This window comes from Phalacrocorax aristotelis, chromosome 5 (genome assembly GCF_949628215.1).
Source record: "Phalacrocorax aristotelis chromosome 5, bGulAri2.1, whole genome shotgun sequence".
NCBI classification, from domain to species: domain Eukaryota; kingdom Metazoa; phylum Chordata; class Aves; order Suliformes; family Phalacrocoracidae; genus Phalacrocorax; species Phalacrocorax aristotelis.
This window is the reverse complement of record NC_134280.1, coordinates 21,629,302-21,640,842: the sequence shown is the minus strand read 5'-3', so window position 1 is coordinate 21,640,842 and position 11,541 is coordinate 21,629,302. Positions and strand designations below refer to the sequence as shown.

Here is an 11,541-nt window from a genome sequence, read left to right as displayed (position 1 = left end):
CTTTCTAAATTAGTGCTCAGGCACATTCAGAGGAGACAGGTTGCAGGGTCGTATCCAGCTGGATCTTGCCCTTTGTATGTTAGCATTTGAGTATTAGTATTTGAATATATTATGGTTGTTTTAACTAAAGATTTAGTGTCATAAGGTTGCTTGCTATGTTCTTTTAATCACTGTGATATTTGCAGGGAAAATACTTTAAAAATTATGGGATTACATTTCATTGTTAGAACAATTGTTCATAACATTCTGTATTGATAAATGCTTGAAAATTGGGTGTTATACTGAGAGATTCCAAGTGCTTGTCGTGAAAGGCCAAGCCTGTCAGGCCAACGCTGGAAGGTGGAGGAATTCAGCTTTACATATCTTGGATTCAAGTAAATTTAAGCAACCAAAACCTCATGATGTAAAAATATTAAAAAGGAACATATCAGAACAACATGCTAGGGGATCAAATTCATTAAAGCTGTCTGGGGTCACTGAATCACAGTTTAAAGTGTTAAGTGTCCGTTATATCATAGGTGACAGCCTTATTGCATATAAGTATTAATTAGGTTTATTTTCTTCTATCTTTACATGCCAAAGTAGTATCACACAATGACAGAAATGCGATACTATTTTTGGCTCTTCTGTGCACGTCTCACCTTCCTAGTCACTGCCTGTTTCCTTTCTTACCATACTGTACCCACCCCTCGCCAGCATACCTGAAACCAGGATTTTCAAGTGTTTGCTGATGACCATTCCAATTCCACTTTTTTTTTTTGTTAAGAAAGCAAAATGAAAAATATATAATGTTGTTTCATTTAGCTTAAATTGAGGCTGATCCAATGCAGCTGGAGTTTGTTGTATTAGCAGTTGCTGTTACTTAGCAGTCTGAATTTTAAAAAGGAGCATTTTTTGTCAAAGTTCCAGATTTGGCTGCACAGCTGTCATCTGAATACATGGGAATGTATAGATCTGTGGCAGTCGAATACCAGGCTTTGTGATTGGCAGTGCAGTCTGTACTAGATGGACATCTCATATGACTTTGGCACAGGAACAGAGGTCAGGTAGCATTTAGTTGTGGCATGCCAGGGGCTGACCTGGAAAGGTTTCTGGTGTTTTCATAATGGACTACCCTTTCCCAAACTATTTCCTTCTCATATTTCAGAGACAATTAACAGAAATGAAAATTGATGAAAACTTTTACTCGTTTAACACTAGATAAAGAAACCTACTTCTCGGCTCAACCCCTGCCCTTTGTTCCTTGCTGAAGGAACACAGGGCTGTAGATTTTCAAACTCGTTTAAGTCAGAAAATCTTTTCAACAGCAATCTTTTACAGCCGGTTTATTTCTTTTTTTGTTTTGCCGGTAGATGGGGCTGTCCTTTAAGGTGATCGCTCAGTACCTCCTCCCTACCCCCACGCCCCCCCCACCCCCCGCTTTTCTTTTTCTTTCTTCACCCTCCTCTCTGTCTCTCTTCCTCCTCCACCCATCCGCCCCTTCTTTTTTTTTTTACCCCCTTCCCCTGCTATTTGCTGATTTGTATTAGGTACCATAGAGTGAGCCTCAGAACAGGAAGCCAAGAATGAAGCAGAGAGGATACTGCAGAGGTCTTCCCTCTCCCTTTCCAATGAGAATGCAGCAATTTATACGTACTTGGTAATCGCTTGGAACTGGGAATCTGAACAAGTTTATCAGAGAGTATTTCAAGCATTTCATCATTACTATCTCTTGGTTTTGGTTTGGTTTGGTTTTTTTTTCCTCATAATACATTTGAAAGTCATGTTTTATCAGGTAAGTGAGCAAGATGTTAAATCCTAGACCTTAGTTCATTTATGTTAGCTGTCCACGTGGGGTCCCCCCTTCTTTTTTTTTAATAATTTCTGAATTCTTGCTTTTTAGTTGTTGTTAAGCATATGATTAAGGAGAAAATCCAATTTTGGTGTCTTTAAAAATGTTTAAAAAGATACAGCCAGGTCTTTATGACAGCACAGCATTTTGTTACAAGATCAATTTCACTGGCCTTATATTTTTTGCGTGTTTGCCAATTTGTTCAGGGGTTGGTGTTGTTCAAATTATTATTCAAGATTTTTCCCCTGAAATGTTTAGAAGTGAACAGAGATCATGTTGTTCCTTCACATGGAAAACACAGTAAGGGCTAAAGCAAGCAACGGCGTAGTCAGAATCCTAGCATTGCAGGAGAGTACAGCTTTCCTCCCCACAAAGGAGCTCTGCTTTAAGGCTAATGCTTCACACAAATATTTCAGGTTTACTGAAGGAAGAAAGGGCTCCCTCCTTTTTTTTTCTCTCTCTCTTCCTGCCCTGAGTCTTTCTAATTAGGTACACTGCTAGAAGCCCTTACTTTCATTTACATATTGATCAGGACTGGTTGTAATGCCATAGATATAACTCGGTTCATAATCTGAACCGTCTTGCTTTTTCAAACAGCACAAGAAATTTGCCAGGTGGACATCAAGCTCTTTCAGCGTCTTTTCTAAAATGGATTTCTTCTCTGCTGCTTGTCTGAGGTATGTGCTTAAAAGACTCCCGCTGAACTATTTATCTGGGATTGGGCTGCCTGTTCAACCTACCCACCCTTCATCCCCACTTTGTAAAATTTGTTGTTGCTCATTCTGCAGTATTTGAAAATAGATTGGTGTTTTCTGTCCCTGTTGAAAACCTGTTCAGTTGTACTTATTCCAGAAATGCTTATTTTGTAGCTAAGGTGTCAAACTCCTGAGCCGTACTGGCTGATATTAGTGTTGCATTCTTGAAGTGCACCTACTTTCCTGTGTGTTTGTCAGGCTTGACCGATGTGTTCGTATAAAGTACAAAGGAAAAAAGACTGTCCTAAAAATGACTCTGAGAATCTAATGTGAAACAATAACAGGATGATTGCTGTCAAGGATGACACCCTGTTAGTTTATTCTGTTGAGCCGGGTTTGTGTGATCTTGAATATTTGCTGAAGTATTTAGACACAAGAAAGCAAGTTAGAGACAGGCAGCCTTAAACTGATTTTCCTCAGTTTGCCAAGTAGTCACAGAAAGTTTTCATTATTTTAAAGAAAGTATCGATGAGGTGGGGTGGGGGAGGAATAAGAGCTTTGGCCTGCCTCAAGGAATGTCAAGTTTTTACTGCATAAGGCATAATATAATCAGTACAATTCTAGGGAAACTCTAGGAAAACAACAGCAATTTACATAGTATCTTGTACCAGTAAATTTTAAAAAAATTTAAAAGTCTAACCATAATGACTTAGAGGAAAAATCATATAGATTAATATATATCATGGAATCCTTTGTATTGTTGCAAGGGTACTTTATTATTGATCACTGAAATCAACATTGAAATTGTCATAAGCTAAACTTGCTTTGAGGTTTCAGAAGTTGTAAATGTCAACAACATATATAGCTGGAAAGCTAAAATAAGTGACAGATTATTTCATTTTTAAAATGAAGATGATCTTGAACTAGAAAACCTTTCGAATGTCAATTAATGTGACACTTCAACATACTATCCCAATGCCAAGCACTTTAAAGGCCAGCTGATGGTTGATTTTTAAGGATGGTGTCACTGCGTCTATACATGTCACACCACATCCTTCCAACATGTGAGTTCTGCTGTAAGTTTTGTACATTAATGACAGAAACAGATATATTTAAGGAAGAAACCTACAAAGCTTAGCTTTGGATTTTGTCCCTGAAATGGTATTTTACTGATACTTCTCTATTGTTTTTGACTACCTTAAATTGAAGAACTGAGATTAAAGAAGTGTGAAGGTTTTCCTGCTCTTGGTTATGAGGAATATTCTGGCAGTAATCAGAAATGGGTAATTCTTTGCAAATTTCCTTCATAAAGGACAGAAAGCTTGCTCTAATTTGTGTGTGTGTGAGTGTGGTTAGAACTGTGATACTCTTCCGAATGAATGTTTTTTCTTTAATTTTATTAATTTTCTGAACTGCAGTACCAACTCACCTGTGGGAAGGCATCTTGGGTCTTTTGTGCTAAACATCATGAAGAGATTTGTTGATTCTCTTCCAATAGCAGGAACATATTCTACCTTCCTTTTCTCCATCGAAGACAGCTGATATATATAGGAGGCAGTGGGATTCCACAAGAGTAAAAGACCTGTATATGACCTGTAGACTTTCTGTTGATGACAAAACAAATACAGCAGAAAATAAACTAAATTAAAAATTGAATAATGTATATTCACACTTGTAAACTGAGAAAAAAAATGTTATGCCATCAGACATACTAGATAAGGAATACCATTAGGCTTCTTTAAGCATGATGTCTTAGACCACTTAAGAGATCATATTGCTCAAAAATGAAAAAATCATAAAGCTGTAATATTCTAAAGTGGAAAAAAAAAAGGTACCCTTAAGTAAATTTTAACATTAAAAGCTACAGCTGATGTTTCTGATTGAACCTAATATTGTAGGGAGATAGGGAGTATCATGCAAGTTCTCCAAATGTTTCTCCCAACGCTCAGTAGTTCTGGCACATGTTACTTCAATTTTTCTGGTTGTAGGTTTATTCTTTGTAGATTCCTATCCATGAAAACATATAAAAGTTGGACAGAAACAACTGAAAGTTTGGTATGGGTGAAGTAATTAGTTAAATTACAAATGTAAAGTCAGAAATCATCACCCTTTCTATAGTGGGGTTAGTCCAATTTCTGCAAAATTTACTGATCTTTTTTTATTTAATATCAGTAACATTTATTTAAAGAATCACTGTTATGTCTTACTGAATACACAGGTGTTCAGTGTTTTCAGGCTTCCTGTCTTTTACTGATTATTGTGTCATCAATTCTGTCTCTTCTATTTTCACCAGCGTGTGTGGTTCCAGGCCCCCTTTCACATACTTCTAACATGCTATTTAGCTCTGACAAAAATAATTTATTTTATTTTGCACTTATTACCAAAATTCTGGACAGCACCTTTCCCTGGCATAATAAATATCAATTGAAAAACTACATTTCTGACTCAGCCGCCATTCTGCTTGTTTGCATTTATCAGCCCCAGAGGCTCTCTCCTTCCTCTTTGTGCTGGGAAATTCTCAATACGTTGCTTTTTCTGAACATGAGTTTCCATCACTTTCTGCCTCAGCAGTATCCAGTGCATCTCTCACCATTTTTCCAGTGCTCTATTTTAAAGTATTTGCATGTTCCTTTTTATTAATTTCCTCTTTTTTCACGAGTGTCTGAGATAAAAAAGGACATAACCCCTCTATTTTTCATCTCAGAAACTTCCAGCTCAGTTTGTTTCAAACTTTATACCATCTCATGCCGTCTAACTTGATAATTTATTTCAGTACCTTGTAAACATTGCAGATCAATCTTTTTCATATTTCTCCTTCTCCTTAAACAGATCCTCTAATATGCTTCCAGCATTGGCTTTTTAAAATTACTTCATAATACAATTCAAAACACTGAAGATCATCCTCCTGGTAAAACAAAAGCAAACTAAACAAAAACCCAAATCCTGTCAAGGTCAGAAAGAAAAATTTAGGAATAGAAGTCGAGGCTTGTGAGATTCAAACAGGCTTTATTTATTAGTAGTATTGGTCAAAGATGACAAAACTAAGCAGTAACTACAGTACTTTTTAACTGAAGTAACGTATCTGAAGGAAGCTTTCAAATGCTTGGTTATTTAAGTGCATTTTAAACCAATGACTTGACTGTGTTCCAGATGTGTTTGCCTGCAATGCTTCCATCCTCTCATTCCTCCCTGGACTCCATTTTCTACTTACTCTTTAATGGTGTTTCCTTCAGAGTGCAAATCTCTCTATGTATTACAGTAAAATTTGTCTTAGTCATTTTGGCTCCATCTATGCCAAAAGTAACTGGCATTGAGATACCCTGTGTCTGCAAAGAATCTTGTCCTTAAAAACCTGGTGGCTGTATGCACCCTCTCAATGGGTATGCCTTTTGATGTGAGCTAACTCTTGAGCCATGTTCCCAAACTCCTTCAGAAATTACTAACTACAAGAAGTGAAAATTGTACCAGGGTCAGCTCTTTTTAACAAGAGAGGTGATTGTGTCCCTGGATCCAGGGATATTTCTTACCACTTATTAATGCATTGGCTTCTAAGCTACAGACCAAACAAAATAAGTATTATTACTATAAATATATATATAATTAAAAATGTATTTATTTACTTAGAGGTAATAACATTTTACTGTGCAGATTTTTTTTTGAGAGTAATGCTTTAGAATAAATAAATTCACAAACTGGAATGACATGTTAATTGAGTAAATATAAAATATTTTAACTTCTGAATTAACAATTGCAAAAGCAACAGCACTATATTGTCTTGAGTGTCCTTTAGGAACACTTCATAGTTGGAAAATAGTAAATTTGAAATATATCTATAGCTTCTTTTTCTTCCATGAAAGTCAATGTTATGGAGGGACACATGTTCAGATAGATTGTTTAACTTTAATGCTAATTAAAAAATTAGTTGTAATGTAGAAGATTATTAATCAATACTTACAAGAAATGCAAGACCAATTTAGAAAGTATCTTGCTAAATCAGATGCCAAACTGAACTTAATTCAAACCAAAACTCATTTTATTTCTTTTTAATAATTCTGAATACTTACATGAAAACCCCAGTGTGCATGAATCATTAAAAATACATTCCTATTTAATGGCAAACTGATTTTGTTTAATAAATGATAGGTAAGACATATATAGGGTCTGAGAAAAGAAAGATATAACAAATATACTTAAAATCTTCTGCAAAATAGTATACTTTACTACATAGCACTGTTTTCTGGGACCGGGGAGCTTTTTAAAACTGCATTTACAGAGACACCTACATAAGGAAGGCTTGCAAGATGTTATTTCAGGATGTTTCTGTCTGTTTTGTTGACTGCTTTTTGACAGGCAAATAAAAAACTGCCTGTAACATTTTATAGGAGTAGAATTTACACCCACCTGGCCTAGAAATCTGTGAGAAAATTTTGCAAAATATCTTTATTCTAATACAAAAGCTGACCTCCAGAGGCAGTCTGTGATCCTGTAATACGAAGCCACATCCTAGGAGTGCAGGGTGGAGGATATCAGTAGTGTATTTATCTGTAATAAGGAGCAACTATGCACCAAAATACAGTAAATGAGAATATAAATAGAAATATAGAGAGAGACATAAATGGTAATATATATGATATATAAAAATATATAAAATTATAAAATATTTCTCTTAGTAGAAAATTCATAAATGCTTATGTAGACACAGCCTTGCATTACCAGGTATGAGGACTGTACCTGCTCTAAAATGAAGCCATTGTCATATTTCATGAGTAGGACATATAGTAGACAGAAGTTTGCAACTTCATTGATATACATGTGCAATGGGATTAGAAAAAAATTCTTCATGACTTTGAGTACTGTTCAGGTAGAATTCCAATTGATGATTACTTTTTTTCAAATAATATTTTTAGGTTTTTATTTTGGAATTATTTGTTTAAAATATTTTGTTTCAACACTAGTAACAATGGTGCTACTGTTTTGTTTCACAGACAAACTTCAATCCAACCTAGAAATAACCATTGTCTCCTTTGGCTTGCTAATAACCACATTTGCTTAGGTTATCACTACAATGAGTTGAAAATGAGCAAAGGCTCAGAAGGGCATACACATTATGTTGGCTTTTTTCCCTTTTTTAATCAATAACCGTTATATGTAATGCCAATCCCAAGGATTCTTACAGTTTATGAGAGTTCAAGGGCTGCAGCCTGGTAAAAGAAATTCTCGTACCTTTTAGACAGCATGTCTGGTAGTTTTGACTCTAGGTTACATGCTGCCTAGCTGCTGCGCAGGCTAGCTGTGAATCTGTCACTTGTGGGCATTGACCTCAGACTTGCCCTTTGCTTTCCCCTCAAGACAGGCTTCTGTACATCTGTGAAGTCTAAGCTGAGATTAATCCTGAACCAGCACTAAATAATAATTAATGGCTTTGCTGGGAGAAACAAAAATGCATACTGCTGAAGAGTGGAGAATGATAAATGATGAGACATGCTAACAAAAGAAAGCAAAGTAGCTAATACAGTACCCCCTCTCTTGTGTCTACAATCCTAATTCTTAGACGATAGCTAGCATCGAGTTTCTTGGGGAGAAATAAAAATTTAAAAAGCTGGGGAAATACAAATCAATTAATTTTTTAAAATGCAGGGAAGTAGCAAACATTCAATTTTATTTTTAAAAGCTATATCTCTGTTCCAGAACAGATCTGTCTTCAGTATGTTAAGTACTATTTAACTGTCTGATAGTAATAACAGTGTTTTATTCAAAATTTTCTCTCCCTTTTTCTTTGACCTCTTTGCACATAATATTTCTATGGGTGTCTCAGCAGTGACATTTATTTCTCAGGGTTTTATGCTTTGTAGGATACTGAAATGCAGGAAACTGGTTGGTTTTGGCATTTGTTTTTTTTTCTCTCCTGTGATTAAAGTAAGATTGACTATGGTATAAAGCTGAAATTTCATAAGATAGGTCTAAGCTTAGGTATTTAAGTCTATATTTAGGTGCTTATGCAAAAGATACCATGTCTCAAAACAGAGTGACAAGAATTTCATATTGACTTTTGGATGAATTCTTGATTGCTTAGCACTTTGGAAAAGGATGGCTTATGCCTTTAGCTGTCTGTTCAGATAAATTCCAGATATGAAATATGAGCTATTTGTTCTCTTTTAAGTAAGAAAATATTGTGAAGATGGCTAAATAATGGCTGTGGGTAGTGAAACTGTAATTACCATTATTCTTAAGCCCACGCAGTAAGCAATATTGCCTTCTCTTTAGAGGTCTGGAGGTCTGTTTTTCTCTGTGTAGTGCTTCTAATTCAGGCAGCTTTCCTGAAGCAGTAACTATTGACTGTCTTGGGGGATTAAAACAAGAAGGATTTTTTAAAATTATTTTTATTTTTGAGACATTGTTGTGTTATCTCAGTTAAAATACTGTATTGCAGAGTTGTAGGGAGTATTTTTACTTCTGGAAGTTTCAGAAACTTTGTTCTTAAAAACCTCCTGCTTTCTGGCTCTGTTGGGGTCTACTTCTGAATGCATTCCTTCATATTATTCCTCTAAAGTACACAATTTTAAACTTTAACACCTCTTAAATTCCAGGTTCTTACCCATGAATTGTTCTGTTTTGGTTTGTGTCCGACATATGTTGCCTTGCATACCTATGGATATTTTTTTGTGCCTATAATAGGCAGGTGTTCATATATAGAATCTAGGACCCCAATCTGTATGTGCTATTCAAATACAGAAAGGGAATCACTGCCCCAAGCAGCATACAATCTATATATAAGGAAAAATGGTCAGGTGGCACAGAGAGAAAGAAGACCTTTAAGGTGAAGGAGTAGTTTTGGTAGCTCAGCAGCCTAATCACTGAGGAGTTTTGGGAGGTATCTTGAAAAAGAAGAGGCTAAAAGGAGGATAATGAGGGAGCATTGCAGATATTTGCATCTCCTAAATATGACTGGGAATCTTCTTCGAAAGCACGATGTTGATGTAAGTTGAAAATTTCAACAATGGAGTTAACATCTAAAAAATGGAATTTCAGATAATGAAGGAAGGCTGCAAAGACCCTCTGAGAGGAAACAAATCATTTATTTTCTGATAATTTATACAGCAGGATAACATAGCCTAAGCAACTATTTAGAAAATCACCCTGGATATGGGCAGGTTTTGTTTGATAAGGCAGAAGAAACTTTCTTGTTTCTTTGTAAGCATGAAGGAAAACGGAGACTGACAGTAATAAACTTGTGGATGGCTAAGAAAGGATATATCTTAGATATGTATGGGGAGGGCGGAAAGTACAGTAAGATTTAGTCATAGTTTGATTCCAAAACTTAGATGAGGACATTTGACATGTATAAGAGTCAGATTTATTGTGACTGCTAGTAGCACAGATCCCACTAACCTCAGCAGCCCTTAGGCTTGGTTGCTAGCCTTACATATGCCAAGCTGCTGTGTTAAGCACTCATAGTCTGGCATGAATCATTCCATCACTGTTGAAAACACTTACACCAGCAACAGCAGTGGAAAGAAGTCTGAAAGAATTAAAACTTGGGTCAACTGGACTGCATACAGGATAAACAGGATGTTTCTGAAGAGAGCTTGGAGACCAAAATAGCTACAGCCATCCATTCTGTCTGCTTTCAGCAGGGCTCATGTGGTTTGGACAGATCTCATGCTATTCTGAAAAGGTAATCTTCGAAGGTGTGTAAACCCATTTACCTGCAGTGTGAACACATCTTGGCTGCCTGCTGTTTAGGGTACAAGAACAAAAGTAACTCAAGAGAGATATCTCCAAATACAAATACAAATCCAGAAGGAGTTCCTATAAAAGGCAATACGGACAGGTTCATATTGCCTCAGGAGCAGCTTGTGACAGAATGAAGTTTTGGCTGCACACTGTCAAATATAGTACAGAGATAGCCTGAGAAAAATAGGTAGTAAAATTAAACAGAATCCTAGAATTTCATATTGCTGCTGATCAGTATCTGTGCTCATATTTCAAAACAGGCACCTTAAGATTTGATACTGTAATATACCTCACATTTTCACTGAGGTTCTTCCTTCTTCTTAGGTGTCATAGTTACTAAGGCGACAGGCTGTGTAAGGTGCATATTCACAGTCTTATGCTTTGGCCATCTGTTATGTATCAGATCAATGTGTTCTCACTGAAAAAAAGCCTCTTGTTCTACACTCTCATCTGTCTTTAACTGTCTTTTACAGTGGTAACAGTCTTCTTGCCCTTTTTTTGGTTTTGGAATATTTTGGATACATTCACCTCTCCCCTCTTGCTGGCCTGCTCCAAGCTTCTGCAGTCAACCTGTAGCTCACCAAAGAACTCCCCCATCACCCAGCCCAGCAGAAAGCCTAACTTCACAACCACATACCTGAAAACCCAGCCCCAATCCTATCAAGCCCAAAACATTCCCCACATAGCACTCAGCTTCCAGCAAGCCCAGCTGCCTGGGAAGACTGGAGTGGACATGGAGGGAGGGAGCACACTTGGATCTCACTTCCTAGGCCCCATTTATTTAGCAACAATGTTAAGTTCAATTCCCCCATGGGCTTGCCAGAAAGGTGAAAAGATTTAATGGAGGAAAAACAGTTTGAGCAGGAAAAGTAAGAAGAGATGAAGGGACAGCAAAAAGTTTGATCAAATTTTCATATCTTTTGGTTTTTTTATTACTTTTCCCAGGCTAAATCCCTGTCCCCATCCTCAACTTCTCCAGTTTTAAGAATCACTGTTTTTTAGGAATTATTTCCAATGACCTATGTTGTATTACATTACATATCATAATGTAAAAAGCATTTTACTGTCTCACAACTTAAAGTATGAGAAACAATTGGCAAATTGTAAGTGACAAAAGAGGACCTCCATCATAATGCATTTATAAACATTCTACAAAATTTTAAATACGTAATTATGGAGTGATGTATGATACATGTAAGTTTACCTGATTTGTAATTGCACTTTTATTAATTTATTAATACAAATATCTCACACTTATATTTCTTTTTTTATGCATTAGTC

General features: G+C 36.2%; 1 protein-coding gene across 1 annotated transcript in view; it reads left to right on the top strand.

The window, feature by feature from the left end:
• The first annotated feature begins 2,433 nt into the window (after positions 1 to 2,433).
• Positions 2,434 to 11,541, top strand: part of LOC142057408 (sodium channel protein type 1 subunit alpha) — a 97,110-nt gene continuing 88,002 nt past the window's right edge. The window contains exon 1 of the mRNA XM_075093354.1: positions 2,434 to 2,508. The gene's annotated coding sequence lies outside the window, so the exon portion shown is untranslated. The remainder of the gene's footprint in view (positions 2,509 to 11,541) is intronic.